This window comes from Geotrypetes seraphini, chromosome 1 (genome assembly GCF_902459505.1).
Source record: "Geotrypetes seraphini chromosome 1, aGeoSer1.1, whole genome shotgun sequence".
NCBI lineage: Eukaryota > Metazoa > Chordata > Amphibia > Gymnophiona > Dermophiidae > Geotrypetes > Geotrypetes seraphini.
The window spans coordinates 521443856-521457401 of record NC_047084.1 but is presented as its reverse complement, the minus strand read 5'-3'; the positions used below and the strand labels follow the sequence as shown (position 1 = coordinate 521457401).

Here is a 13546-nt window from a genome sequence, read left to right as displayed (position 1 = left end):
CTTTTAGTTTAGCAATTCCATTTTTCATCTTCCTCCTTTCACTAATATATCTGAAAAAATTTTTGTCTCCCTTTTTTACATTTTTAGCCATTTGTTCTTCCGCCTGTGCTTTCGCCAGACGTATCTCTCTCTTGGCTTCTTTCAGTTTCACCCTGTAGTCCTTTCTGCACTCTTGGTTTTTTTTATATTTCACGAACGCCAACTCTTTCGCCTTTATTTTCTCTGCCACTAGTTTGGAGAACCATATCGGCTTCCTTTTTCTCTTGTTTTTATTGATTTTCTCCACATAAAAGTCCGTAGCCAGTTTTATCGCTCCTTTCAGCTTAGACCACTGTCTTTCCACTTCTCTTATGTCCTCCCATCCTAACAGTTCTTTCTTCAGGTACTCTCCCATTGCATTAAAATCCGTATGTTTGAAATCTAGGACTTTAAGTAACGTGCGGCCGCTCTCCACTTTAGCCGTTATATCAAACCAAACCGTTTGATGATTGCTACTTCCCAGGTGAGCACCCACTCGAACATTAGAGATACCCTCTCCATTTGTGAGGATCCCTTTTTTTCCCTTGTGGGTTCCGTCACCATTTGTCTGAGCAGAGCCTCTTGAAAGGTATCCACAATCTCCCTGCTTCTTTCCGATTCCACAGATGGAACATTCCAGTCCACATCCGGCAAGTTGAAATCTCCCAACAGCAGAACCTCCTCTTTCCTTCCAAACTTTTGGATATCCACGATCAGATCCCTATCAATTTGCTGCGATTGAGTTGGAGGTCTGTAGACTACACCCACATAGATATCTTCCTCCATATCGCTTCTTCCTCTTCCCAGGTTCCTTGCATTTTGGTCGCTTGGATATTGATCTTTACATAGAGAGCTACTCCTCCACCTTTTTGACCATCTCTGTCCTTCCTAAAAAGATTATATCCCGGTATATTTGCATCCCATCCATGTGATTCACTGAATAGCGACAATTCACTGTGATAGCGACAATATCTAGATCTGCCTCTAACATCAGGGCTTGCAGATCATGAACTTTGTTGCTTAGACTGCGAGCATTTGTGGTCATCGCTTTCCAGCTATTTTTCAGCGGTAATCTCCTTTTTCGTATGGATTTTTGTTTCGTTTCACTTTCCGTTGCAATACTAAGAAATGAGTTGCTGATATTGTTTATGTTTCAGTATTTACTAATGTGCCCAGAATGGCTGCCTCATTGTATTCGTTATCATGGGATCCTTTGGAGATTGTGGGTTTTCTAGGCACATAACACTGTAACTCAGCTCAGTCTTTCATGCATGACTTTCCAGGACATGCGCTGATAAATTATCTTCTGTACAGATACAGAGCCAGAAAAGCTCCTCTAGTTGGACAGGAGGCTCCAGATTAAAATTCTGGAATGTATTCTGTTGCTGTTCAGTGACCCTGGTGAAGGATTATTATGTGAATCTCATCCTTCTGAACTTGACCCAATTCCCCCAAAGCCTGAGAAAAAGTAGCCAGAAAGTGTTCCAGGTTGTTCAGCTCAGCACAGTTCTGGAATAGCAATGAACTGACTCATGCCAGGGATTTCTTCACGAGTAAGCCGATTATATGAAACTTACCTTGAGGGAATCAGACAGGTATACAGTATATAAGGATGAGGTTGGAATCAGTACACCAGTGCACTGTTGTAGGTAACCATGCATCTCTTCCTAGGTGCTATCAAACTTTTCTGATAATGGAGTGTGAATGTCTGAGAACTGGGGCAGTCTATTATCCCTAATGCTGTCAAGTGGGCTGGAGGTCCTCCATCCTGTGCTGGAGGTCTTCCATCCTGTGTTGAACAAGTCTTTAATAGGACTCGCCAGAACCTCTCTGAGCTCCCTTAGTATCCTGGGATGGATCCCGTCTGGTCCCTTAGTATCCTGAAAATGTTCTCATAGGTCTTAAAAAGCCACTGTGAGGGTTTTCAAAGTCTTCATTTAACCTAGTCCTTGGTTATAGGCTAGTACAAGTTGTCAGAACCTCCCCCATGCAGAAGTGAAGATGGAATGGCTAGGGTGGAGCAGTGCAGGTGTGGAGCAGAAACCAGGCGTGAAACAAGAACAGAGTGCAAGCACAGTACAGAACTCAGGCAAAAAGAGTAGCTGAGTAGTAGCAAATGCAAAGCAAGCCCAACAACAAATGTACCAGTAATGATGTGTCTGCCTGGCTCTCCTTATATACTGTGGGGGTGGGAAGGGGGCGACATAAAAATTATCGATATTTAGTTTTTGGTGATAACTTTGAAATGCATGGAGAAATTTCGACCAAACTTGGTATACATATATGACTTACTATCTGGGGAAAAATACTGTGGGGGAGGGAAGGGGGTGACATGTAAAAATTATTGAAAACGACAGATAATTGTGATAAATATCCATGCAACGCTCGGTAATCAGCTAGTATAGATATATTATTTGCACATCTTACAAAAATTGCTATTATGAAGTCATGACTGTTTGCTTTTTTTTTTTTAAGGGATAACATCCTTAGGGGCACTTTTACTAAAGCTTAGCATATGCTATCAGAATTAGGCCCTGATTCCATAAAGGCCGCCTAAAATTAGGCATTGATATTGATACCTAACTTAACTTAACTGATCAATTGGCTTAATCAGTGCTGATATTGGCATTCAACACCTCACAATTGGCTTTAATTGGACTTAATTGAAAGTTAGGCACCTAACTTGAAAAACTTGACTCTATAAAAAGTAGGTGCCTAGCCCAAAGCCCTTACACTAAAAATGGGTGTGGTTAAAGGGACAGATCGTGGGTGTGTTTTTAAGTTAGGTGCTGTTAGGCTCTGAAATCGGTGCCTAACTTTAGGCGAAGAAAACCCCAGCATAAATTGGGGACGCCTAAATGTTAGGATGCTGAGCATCACCTAAACATGATTCTATAACGGGCACCGATGTTTTATAGAATCAGTGTCTATATCGGTGCCCGTTATAGAATCGGGGCCTAAATGCTAAGCAGCCTACAGCTATAAAATGGGGTTCTTAGCATTTTGCGTGCACTATCATTAGTAGAAGAGCCCCTCAGTTTCTTATGCTCACTGTAGCACAAAAGGAGAGAAACACATTCAAGTCATTTTTTAAACTTATTCAGAATTGAAAAAAAACTAAACATGGTCACAGAGCTAGACTGTATCTCCTGGCTCAGTTTGAGAAGATATCCAAAGAGCAGGTCAGGTAGCAGATTTACTATGGGCCCAGCGGCCTTTATATATAAACATGCCACTCAAAACCCTGTAATACAGTAGGGCCTTTAGTGACTCTTTAATCCACCCTATGCAGATGACCCGAGTGAACTATCCTAGAAGACAGGAAGCTTGTTGTGCAGAAGGAGGCCTGAGGAACAGTTGCTCATAGTCTGATGTGCAGCTGTGACATGTATTATATGAAAATCTGAGATATTTGAGCTCTTAATCCCTTTTTTTTTAGTACAGATGTTGTGAAGGACAAATGTGTTTATGAGGTACGTGCTAGGCTGCATTACATGACTGCAGCTAGGATTTACAATGGTCAGGCATTTATTATGACTGATATGCAGAAGTTCACGCTGCTGATGCATTCTTTCATATTCTTTTGCTGTGGTTTCTACAGTATAGCTTGGGAATATGGTGTATGTCCCTACTTACAGTCTGAACTATGACCACCAATCATTTCTATAGTGCTACCAGATACACACACTGTAGAGATAAAAGAAAGTCCTTTCTCCATGGAGCTTACAGTCTAGTCAAGACACACACACTTTAACAATACTAGGGCTGTGGTGAACTAGAACTGAAAGATTTATGGATGGGATTTAATAAAAAGAAACTGCCCTCAGAGATCCAATGAACTTATTCCAAGCTTTTATGATACCCTCCCCCCCCCCAGACACGACAGATCCTCACAAATACATTCAAGAATCTTCAAAGTCAGACAGAGTCAGCATGGGTTCAGCGGAGGGAGATCTTGCTTCACCAATTTGCTTCATTTCTTTGAATAAATATGTGGAAAAAGATGAGCCGGTTGATGTAGTGTATCTAGATTTTCAGAAAGCTTTTGACGAAGTTCCTCACGAGAGGCTCCTGAGAAAATTAAAGAGTCATGGGATAGGTGGCAAAGTTTAGTTGTGGATTAGGAATTGGATATCGGATAGAAAACAGAGGGTAGGGTTACAGGGTCATTTTTCTCAATGGAAGAGAGTAAAAAGTGGAGTGCCGCAGGGATCTGTACTGAGACTGGTGCTATTTAACTTATTTATAAATGATCTGGAAATTGGAACAATGGGTGAGGTGATTAAATTTGCAGATGACACTAAACTGTTCAAAGTTGTTAAAACGCATGCAGATTGTGAAAATTTGCAGGCAGACCTTAGGAAATTGGAGAATGGGCATCCAAGTGGCATATGAAATTTAATGTGGACAAATGCAAAGTGATGTACATTGGGAAGAATAACCCAAATCACAGTTACCGGATGCTAGGGTCCACCTTGGGGGTAAGTGCCCAAGAAAAGGATCTGGGTATCATTGTAGACAATATGATAAAACCTCAAGAAGGACATGGCGATGCTTGAGAGGGTCCAGAGAAGAGCGACGAAAATGATAAAAGGCATGGAAAACCTTTCATATGCAGACAGGTTAGAAAGGCTGGGGCTCTTCTCCCTGGAAAAGCGGAGACTCAGAGGAGACATGATAGTGACTTTCAAGATCATGAGAGGTATCGAGAAGGTAGACAGAAATAGATTCTTCAGACTAATGGGGCCCACAAGTACAAGGGGGCACTCGGAGAAGCTAAAAGGGGACAGGTTTAGAACCAATGCTAGGAAGTTCTTTTTCACTCAGAGGGTGGTGGACACATGGAACACACTGCCAGAGGCTGTGATAGGACAGAGTACACTCCAGGGTTTTAAAGAAGGATTAGATAAATTCCTGAAAGATAGGGGTATTGAGGGATACAGATAGAGGTAGAGATGGGATATAGAGAGAGTTTAGATAGAGACCAAGGGGATTTAAGGGTTCAGATGATCACCGTACAGGTCATGGGCCTGATGGGCCGCCGCGGGTGCGGACTGCTGGGCGCGATGGACCTCTGGTCTGACTCAGCAGAGGCAACTTCTTATGTTCTTATGTTCTTCGGCTCAATGTGTGGCAGTGGCCAAAAAAAGCAAACAAGATACTAGGAATTATTTTAAAAAGGATGGTTAATAAGACTAAGAATGTTATAATGCCTCTGTATTGCTCCATGGTGCAACCTCACCTGGAGTATTGGATTCAGTTCTGGTCTCCTTATCTCAACAAAGATATAGCGGCACTAGAAAAGGTTCAAAGAAGAATGACCAAGATGATAAAGGGGATGGAACTCCTCTCGTATGAGAAAAGACTAAAAAGGTTAGGGCTCTTCAGATTGGAAAAGAGATGGCTGAAGGTAGATATGATTGAAGTCTACAAAATCCTGAGTGGAGTAGAACAGGTACAAGTGAATCAGTTTTTCACTCCATCAAAAATTACAATGAATAGGGGACATTTGATGAAGTTACAGGGAAATACATTTAAAACCAATAGGAGGAAACATTTTTTCACTCAGAGAATAGTTAAGCTCTGGAATGCATTGCCAGAGGTTGTGGTAAGAGTGGATAGCTTAGCTGGTTTTAAGAAAGGTTTGGACAATTTTCTGTAAGAAAAGTCCAGTCTGTTATTGAGACAGACATAGGGGAAGCCACTGCTTGCCCCGGATCAGTAGCATGGAATGTTGCTACTCTTTGGGTTTTGGCCAGGTACTAGTGACCTGGATGGGCCACCGTGAGAACAGGCTACTGGGCTTGATGGACCGTTGGTCTAACCCAGTAAGGCTATTCTTACGTTCTCTCTGCCACTATCTTCCCCCTTCTCTCAAACACTACGCTGTGCAAATCTGTCAATGAAGCAGTCTCTTCTTATAATATTCTCCTCTGCCCTTGATACACTTGCTCCTCCCATTTCACTTCTTGTAAGACATGCTAAACTCCAGCCCTAGCTGACCTCTAAGATCCGCTACTTACATTCCTGCACCCGACCTGCAGAACGTCACTGGCTAAAATCCTGCGCTCATGTTTTGTTCACTTTAAATTCCTGCTGATCTCCTTCCAATCCACCCTTTTGCTTGTGAAACAAGAATACTACACCTGCTTGACTGATTCTCTTGGATCCAACCCTGGCCGTCTCTTTGTCATACTTAACTCTCTACTCTGATTCCTCCTTCACTTTCTCTCCAGAGTATGGCTGAGTACCGTACTTCTATGACAAGGTTAACAAGATTAAGCTTGAACTCTTGACTGAATTGTCTCTGCCTCTCCCTCCTCCAATCCGCCCCTCCAATCCTTTACCGACCCATGCTGTCTTTTCTTCCTTCTCTGAAATCATGGAGGAGGAAACTACACATTTTTGCCACCTGTTCCTCTGAGCCCATCCCTTCACGTCTACTGATCACTATTTCTTCTACTATCATCCCTGCTATCTGCCATATCCTCAACCTATCCCTCCCTACTGGGACTGTACCTGAGGCCTTGAAACATGCTGTAGTTACACTGCTTCTAAAAAAGCCCTTGCTGGACCCTACCTGCCCCTCCAATTATCACCCCATCTCCCTCCTCCCCTTCTTATTCAAGCTACTTGAACGTGCTGTTACTGCCCTTGTCTTAACTTTCTTTCATCTCAAACTATTCTTGACCCTCTTCCTTCTGGCTTTCACTCTCTCCATTCTAAGGAAACTGCCCTTGCTAGAGTCTCTAATGACCTTCTCATGGCCAAGTCCAAAGGCTCTCCATCATCATCCTTCTTGATCTTTCTGTGGCGTTTGACACTGTAGATCACTGCCTACTCATTGATACACTGTTCTCACTTGGATTTCAGGGCTCTGTTATCTCATGGTTTTCTTTCTACCTTTCCCATTGCTCTGGAGGATCCTCCTGTGCTGCTATTCTGCTATTGGTCAGTGTATCTCAGGGCTTTGTCCTGGGACCTCTTTTCTCCATTTATACTTCTTTCCTTGAAGCTCTAATCTCCTCCCATGGCTTCCAGTACCATCTCTATGTTGATGACTCGCAATCCAGGCCTGACTCTTGGCCTGCCTGTGCGACAGTACAACGTGGATGTCTTGTCACCATCTAAAATTAAACATAGCCAAGACAGAACTCCTTATCGTTCCTCCTAAATCTGCCTTTCCTCTCCCTACGTTCTCTATTTCAGTGAATAATGCTCTCATTTTCCCTGTCTCATTGGCTCACAATCTCGGGGTCATCTTTGACTCATCTCTGTCCTTCTCTACGTGTGTCCAACAAACTGCCAAAACTTGTCGCTTCTTTCTATACAACCTCATCAAAATCTGGAATTGGTAGCATTTTTCAAAAATAGGTGTGCCCTTTGAGATGGCAAAAAACTTGATGGGGAAGCTTTTCCCTATCCTATATAATAAAGAACTAGCCGCGCATGCGCACTCCTATTTGCGTGTTCTGTGCGGTGTAGGTCTGTGGCCGCAGGAGTGCGCATGCGCAAGTCTCCAGCCTTGGCCGCAGCTTGAGGCATATGCGCCAGTTAGCTGCATCGGGCGACAGGAGCGGCTCTGGCAGCGGATGGCGGGATGAGGGCTCATGGTCCTGCCGCTGCTGCTGCTCCTGTTTACAGCGGCCTGCACGTCGCCGACTCCCCCCTCCCGCAACAACCGCTACCGCTCCTGTTCTTCCCCTCCCTCCAGTCACCGCTGCCATTCCTATTTAAAACGGCCTGCTGAGGTTCGCGGCCGGCTGTAGCGAACCTCGCAGGCCGCTCTCCATGTGGTAGCACGTTCCCTCTGACGCAATCGCGTCAGAGGGAACGTGCTACTGAGGTGAACACCTGCCTGCAAGGTTCGCTACAGCCGGCCGCGAACCTCAGCAGGCTGTTTTAAATAGGAATGGCAGCGGTGACTGGAGGGAGGGGAAGAGGAAAAAGAAGGGCCATGGAGCAGGCAGGAAAGGGGGCTGTTCTGGTGGGAGGGTTGTGCTGAGTGCAGATAGCAGAGAGTTGGGCCAACCTCTCCTTCCTTACCAATGCCAAAGAAGCTGCAGGCCCCGCTCCCTGTCGCGCTCTGAACACTCACAATTGGCTGAAGGGTGTCGTGCCAGTGCTGCAGGTACAGGGGGATGCTTTTGTTGGAGAGGTGTGCTGGGGGGTAGACAGCTTTGCTCGGGGGGGGGGAGGGGGAAGACACAAGGGGGTCAGGGAGAGGGAAAGTGGGCTGCTTTGGGGGAAGGGGTATGCTGGAAGCAGACAGCTTAGCTCTGGGGGGGGGCGGGGGAATGACACAAGGACACAGACACAAAGAATGACACACAGGGGGCCATTGAGACAGACAGAAAGGAAGACATTCAGGCAGCGTCCAAGGAGAGAAAAACAAATAAACATAGATAGACAGACAGCGGCCAAGGGGAGAGAGAGAAAGAAAGAAAGACAGACACACACATCTATTCTAGCACCCGTTAATGTAACGGGCTTAAAGACTAGTAAAGGTATATTTTCTTTGTAATATACATATAGGTTTTTAACTTGCCCAAGGCAGACCTAAATCACTCCCCCACCATGCCCCTTGTTTGCAATCTATATGTATAAATGTATTTATATATGGAGATACTTGCAAAAAAAAAAACCCCAAAAACTTCTTAGGGGAAATTATTAACCATTAAGATGTGTGATTTTACCATTAACTCTAGTTATTAGTAAATAGGTCTCATTATATAACATGGGATCTGTCGTAAAACAGCATGAGTTAATGGTAAAATCAAAAATCTTAATGGTAGCCCATATTGATAACTGTACCTCTTAATGTGAGATATTTAAGAGCATTGGTCTCAAACTCAAACCCTTTGCAGGGCCACATTTTGGATTTGTAGGTACTAGGAGGGCCTCAAAAAAAAAATAGTTAATGTCTTATTTTTTTTAAAAATGACAATTTTGCACGAGGTAGAACTCTTTATAGTTTATAAATCTTTCTTTTTGGCTTAGTCTTAATAATAATATTGTCATTTGTAGCTAAAGAGATATATGATCAAGAAACGGTTTTATTTTACTTTTGTGATTGATAAACATACCGAGGGCCTGAAAATAGTACCTGGCAGGCCGCATGTGGTCCCCGGGCCGTGAGTTTGAGACCACTGATTTAGATCTTCTTGTTACTTATGAGATTTGAGATTCTCCTTACCACTCATTCCTGCCAGTCTAATGCTTAAATGAGTTGAGCTCCTGAGCTGTCGGACTTTGAGTTGATGCTAAGTCTCGGCAGAAAACTTGTTACGAGTTCCTGCATGACTGGTGGGACCAGAAATTCTATCTTCTTACTTTGTGGCAGCACTTTTGTTAGCCCAGACGTCTGACACAGTTACTCCAGTCAATCACTGCTAAGTGCCTAATAGCAGCTGTGCCAATTAAGCAGAAGGACCCTGTTCATACTCTTAATGATTTATTACAGAGCATAACACAGTGCCTCATTAAATCCATAATCACTCTTGATTTCTGAACTGGAAACCTAGACGTCTGTGTTAGTAAGGGGATCCCTGGGAAGCGGGTTTTATGAGTTCATGATCGCTAAACAAGATATTACGCTCTTACACCTGCATAGATTGTGGGTTTAATCATATATTGATCATGAATGTGACTATGCTGAAACCAGAATTATAAAACCACTCTTCCATGATTGTATTTGTTAGGTTCGTATGTGACCATAATGGAGGGTAACCTGCATGAAGTGATAGGTGTGGCTGTGGCCTAAACTAAACTAAACCTTGTTTGTATACCACATCATCTCCATAAAGATAGAGCTTGGCACGGTTTACAGGTAAATTCAATAAATGATGGAAGGAAATAATAAGAAATTAGAGGTTATGAAGAGGAGAGCTAGCTTTACATTTTAAATCAATAGCTTTACGTTTTGGAGAAAAGCCAGGTTTTCAGATGCTTTCGGAATAATTGGAATGAGCCTAGGTTCTGCAGCGGGGCAGGAAGGTTATTCCAAAGATCAGTGAATTTGAAGAAAAGGGATTTTCCTAATTTACCTGCATACATGACGCCTTTTAACGAGGGGAAAGATAGTTTGAGTATGTGGGCGGATCTGGTAGTGTCAGGTCTTGAAGAATTCCAGGATAGTGGAGGAGTGTGTGGCACAGTGGTTGAAGCTACAGCCTCAGCACCCTGGGGTTGTGGGTTCAAACCCCATGCTTTTCCTTGTGACCTTGGGCAAGTCACTTAATCCTCCATAGCCCCAGGAACGTTAGATAGATTGTGAGCCCACCGGGACAGATAGGGAAAAAGCTTGAGTACCTGACTGTAAAACTGCTTAGATAACCTTGATAGGCAGTATATAAAAAAAATCCTAATAAAACTTGAAATAAAAAATTAGGGGAGGAAGAATGCCATATAGGATCTTGAAAATTGGACAGACTAGATGGACCATGGGAGTCTTTATCTGCTGTCATATACTATGGGCTCCTTTTACAAAGCTGCGCGTGACTTTTCATCACGCGCTAACACCCGCACTGGCCGAAAAACTACCACCTGCTCAAGAGGAGGCGGCAGCGGCTAGCGTGGCTGGTGGTTTAGTGCGTGCGGCTTTGTAAAAAGGAGCCCTATGTTACTCTGTTTTGTTGTGCCTCATCTGTACCACTGTGTTGACACATTGCAGTGTGCTTAGATGCCACAGAGTGCCATACTTACACTGTTTCCACATTAGCGGATGCCAGGGGGGGTCAATGCTGTCATGGGGACAAATTTTTCCCTCTCTCCACAGGAACTCAAATTTCCCCATCCTCGCACGTTTTGTCGCTGTCCCTGCCCCATTCCTGTAAGCTCTGCCTTAACCGCACAAGCCTCAAACACTTATGATTTTCAAGTGTTTAAGGCTTGTGCAGATGAGGACGGAGTTTAGGCATTGGTGGAATGAGGCATTATGACAACACAATCTGAGCTCTAGAGTGTTGCTACTTATGATTTTAAAGTGTTTGAGGCTTGTGCAGATGAGAACAGAGCTTGCAGGAATGGGGCAGGAAAAGAACTCGCCAGGACAGGATGGGATGGGATGGGAAAATGAGTTCCTGTGGGGACAGGGAAAAATTTGTCCCTGTCTCATTCTTTAGTCAGTGGATCTTAAAAAGAAAACTAGAAGTGGTGGCAATATTTGTACTTCATAATGCCCACCTGTGTTAACATATGATACTAACAAAAAAACACTCCTAGGTAGTTACACATCTTGTACATCCCAGATTATGAGCGTTGAAGCATTTAGCGCTCCGGGCCACGGTGAAAACCTTTACCGTGGCTTAGTGAAAGGGATGGGGGGTTCAGTTATGAGGGAATTTGCCTCATTGGCCAGTGCAACTTGAGTGATCCTTGTAATTTACCTTATTTAACTCTCTGCACCAAAAAGCAAAGGCTTTTTGATACAATCAAGGTTTTAATTTTACCTTATCCAGGTAGGAAGGCTGGCATTTAGAGTTCATATATTTTCTTTTTATGCTAAGCTTAGTCAGTTAATAAAGTGATAAAGGAAACTGAAATATTGCATCCAGCACTGGTCACTGTACTTGAAGAAGAATACTGTACTACTCGAAAGGGTCCAGAGAAGCGCGACTAAAATGGTTAAGGGGCTGGAAGAGTTGTCGTACAGCGAGAAATTAGAGAAACTGGGCCTCTTCTCCCTTGAAAAGAGGAGACTGAGAGGGGGACATGATTGAAACGTTCAAGATAATGAAGGGAATAGACTTAGTAGAGGAAAACAGGTTGTTCACCCTCTCCAAGGCAGGGAGAACGAGAGGGCACTCTTTAAAGTTAAAAGGGGATAGATTCCGTACAAACGTAAGGAAGTTCTTTTTCATCCAGAGAGTGGTGGAAAACTGGAACGCTCTTCCGGAGGCTGTCTTAGGGGAAAGCATCCTCCAGGGATTCAAGACAAAGTTAGAAGAGTTCCTGCTGAACTGGAACGTACACAGATAGGGTTGGTCTCAGTTAGGGTACTGGTCTTTGACCTAGGGGCCACTGTGGGAGGGGACTGCTGGGCGCGATGGACCACTGATCTGACCCAGCAGCGGCAATTCTTATGTTCTTATGTTCAGTGAGCAATATAACAAACATTTGAGACAGGCAGCAACATACAATGTCTACTGACATTCATAGTCAAGAAACCAGATCCATACTATAGATTAAGGAATCTGTGATTGTGTTTGCTTCCAAACACTTCGGAAATCAGTCACATTAATACATAGTAACATAGTAACATAGTAGATGACGGCAGATAAAGACCCGAATGGTCCATCCAGTCTGCCCAACCTGATTCAATTTAAATTTTTTTTTTTTTTTTCTTCTTCTTAGCTATTTCTGGGCGAGAATCCAAAGCTTTACCCGGTACTGTGCTTGGGTTCCAACTGCCGAAATCTCTGTTAAGACTTACTCCAGCCCATCTACACCCTCCCAGCCATTGAAGCCCTCCCCTGCCCATCCTCCACCAAACGGCCATTCACAGACACAGACCGTGCAAGTCTGCCCAGTAACTGGCCTAGTTCAATCTTTAATATTATTTTCTGATTCTAAATCTTCTGTGTTCATCCCACGCTTCTTTGAACTCAGTGAAGCGTGGGATGAACACAGAAGATTTAGAATCAGAAAATAATATTAAAGATTGAACTATTTTCTGACCGTTACTTTTTTGTATTTCTTTTAGTTACTGTTATCCGAGTCGAGCTCCATTTTGGTTCAAGCTGTATACAAAGCTAAGTTTTAGTGTCGTTTATTTATTGAAAGTTAGCAGACCGTTGGCCTTTTCTAGTGAAAGAGAAATGTAGAAACGATTAACAGCATTCACCTTTCTTTAAAGGCAGTGTGACTGAATGGACTGTCTTCGTGGTAATGGTGGAGCCAGTGTGGCTTTAAAAACAAACAAACAAAAACCCAAAATGACCACCATTCTTCAAAGTACCAACTTCTTTAAAATCATGCACAGGGCAACATCTCTATGGGATAGAGCTGAATATTGGTCCAAAGCACCTATTTTTTTTTATAGCCTGAAACACTACAGAGAATCAAGGATCCCTCGATATCTTTCCATGTTCATGGTTGAGAAATTTTGTAAAAGTCAGCAAATGCATTTTTTTTTTTTTTGTTTTCTTGCTTACACACACAGACACCCATTGCCACATTTATGTGAAAACAGTGATTTGCAAAGTAGGATCTGCTACCAATATGCCACTTTTACCTGTATGAGAAACTGTGTAAACGAGAATGCGAGAGTTAAAATGAACTCCTGTTGCTAATCTAAACACTTTAGAAATGCTAATCAGTTGGACTGATTTTCTGTTGTAATTTTCTACAATAATTAAGTAAATGATCTGAAATGCAATCAGGTTCTACACCAGGGGGTTGATAGAAATTCAATATTGGGTTGTTGGGTTTTTTTTCTCCATTTTTATTCTCTCTAACCTACTGGAACTTTGAAAAGAAATTATGGATAAATATATAATCAAGAATGTTTGCCTGTCTGGGAGCAAAT

At 43.1% G+C, this 13546-nt stretch overlaps 1 protein-coding gene across 3 annotated transcripts in view; it reads left to right on the top strand.

The window, feature by feature from the left end:
* Window positions 1-13546, top strand: part of MEGF10 (multiple EGF like domains 10) — a 252373-nt gene that overhangs the window by 31546 nt on the left and 207281 nt on the right. The gene's annotated exons all lie outside the window — the stretch shown is intronic.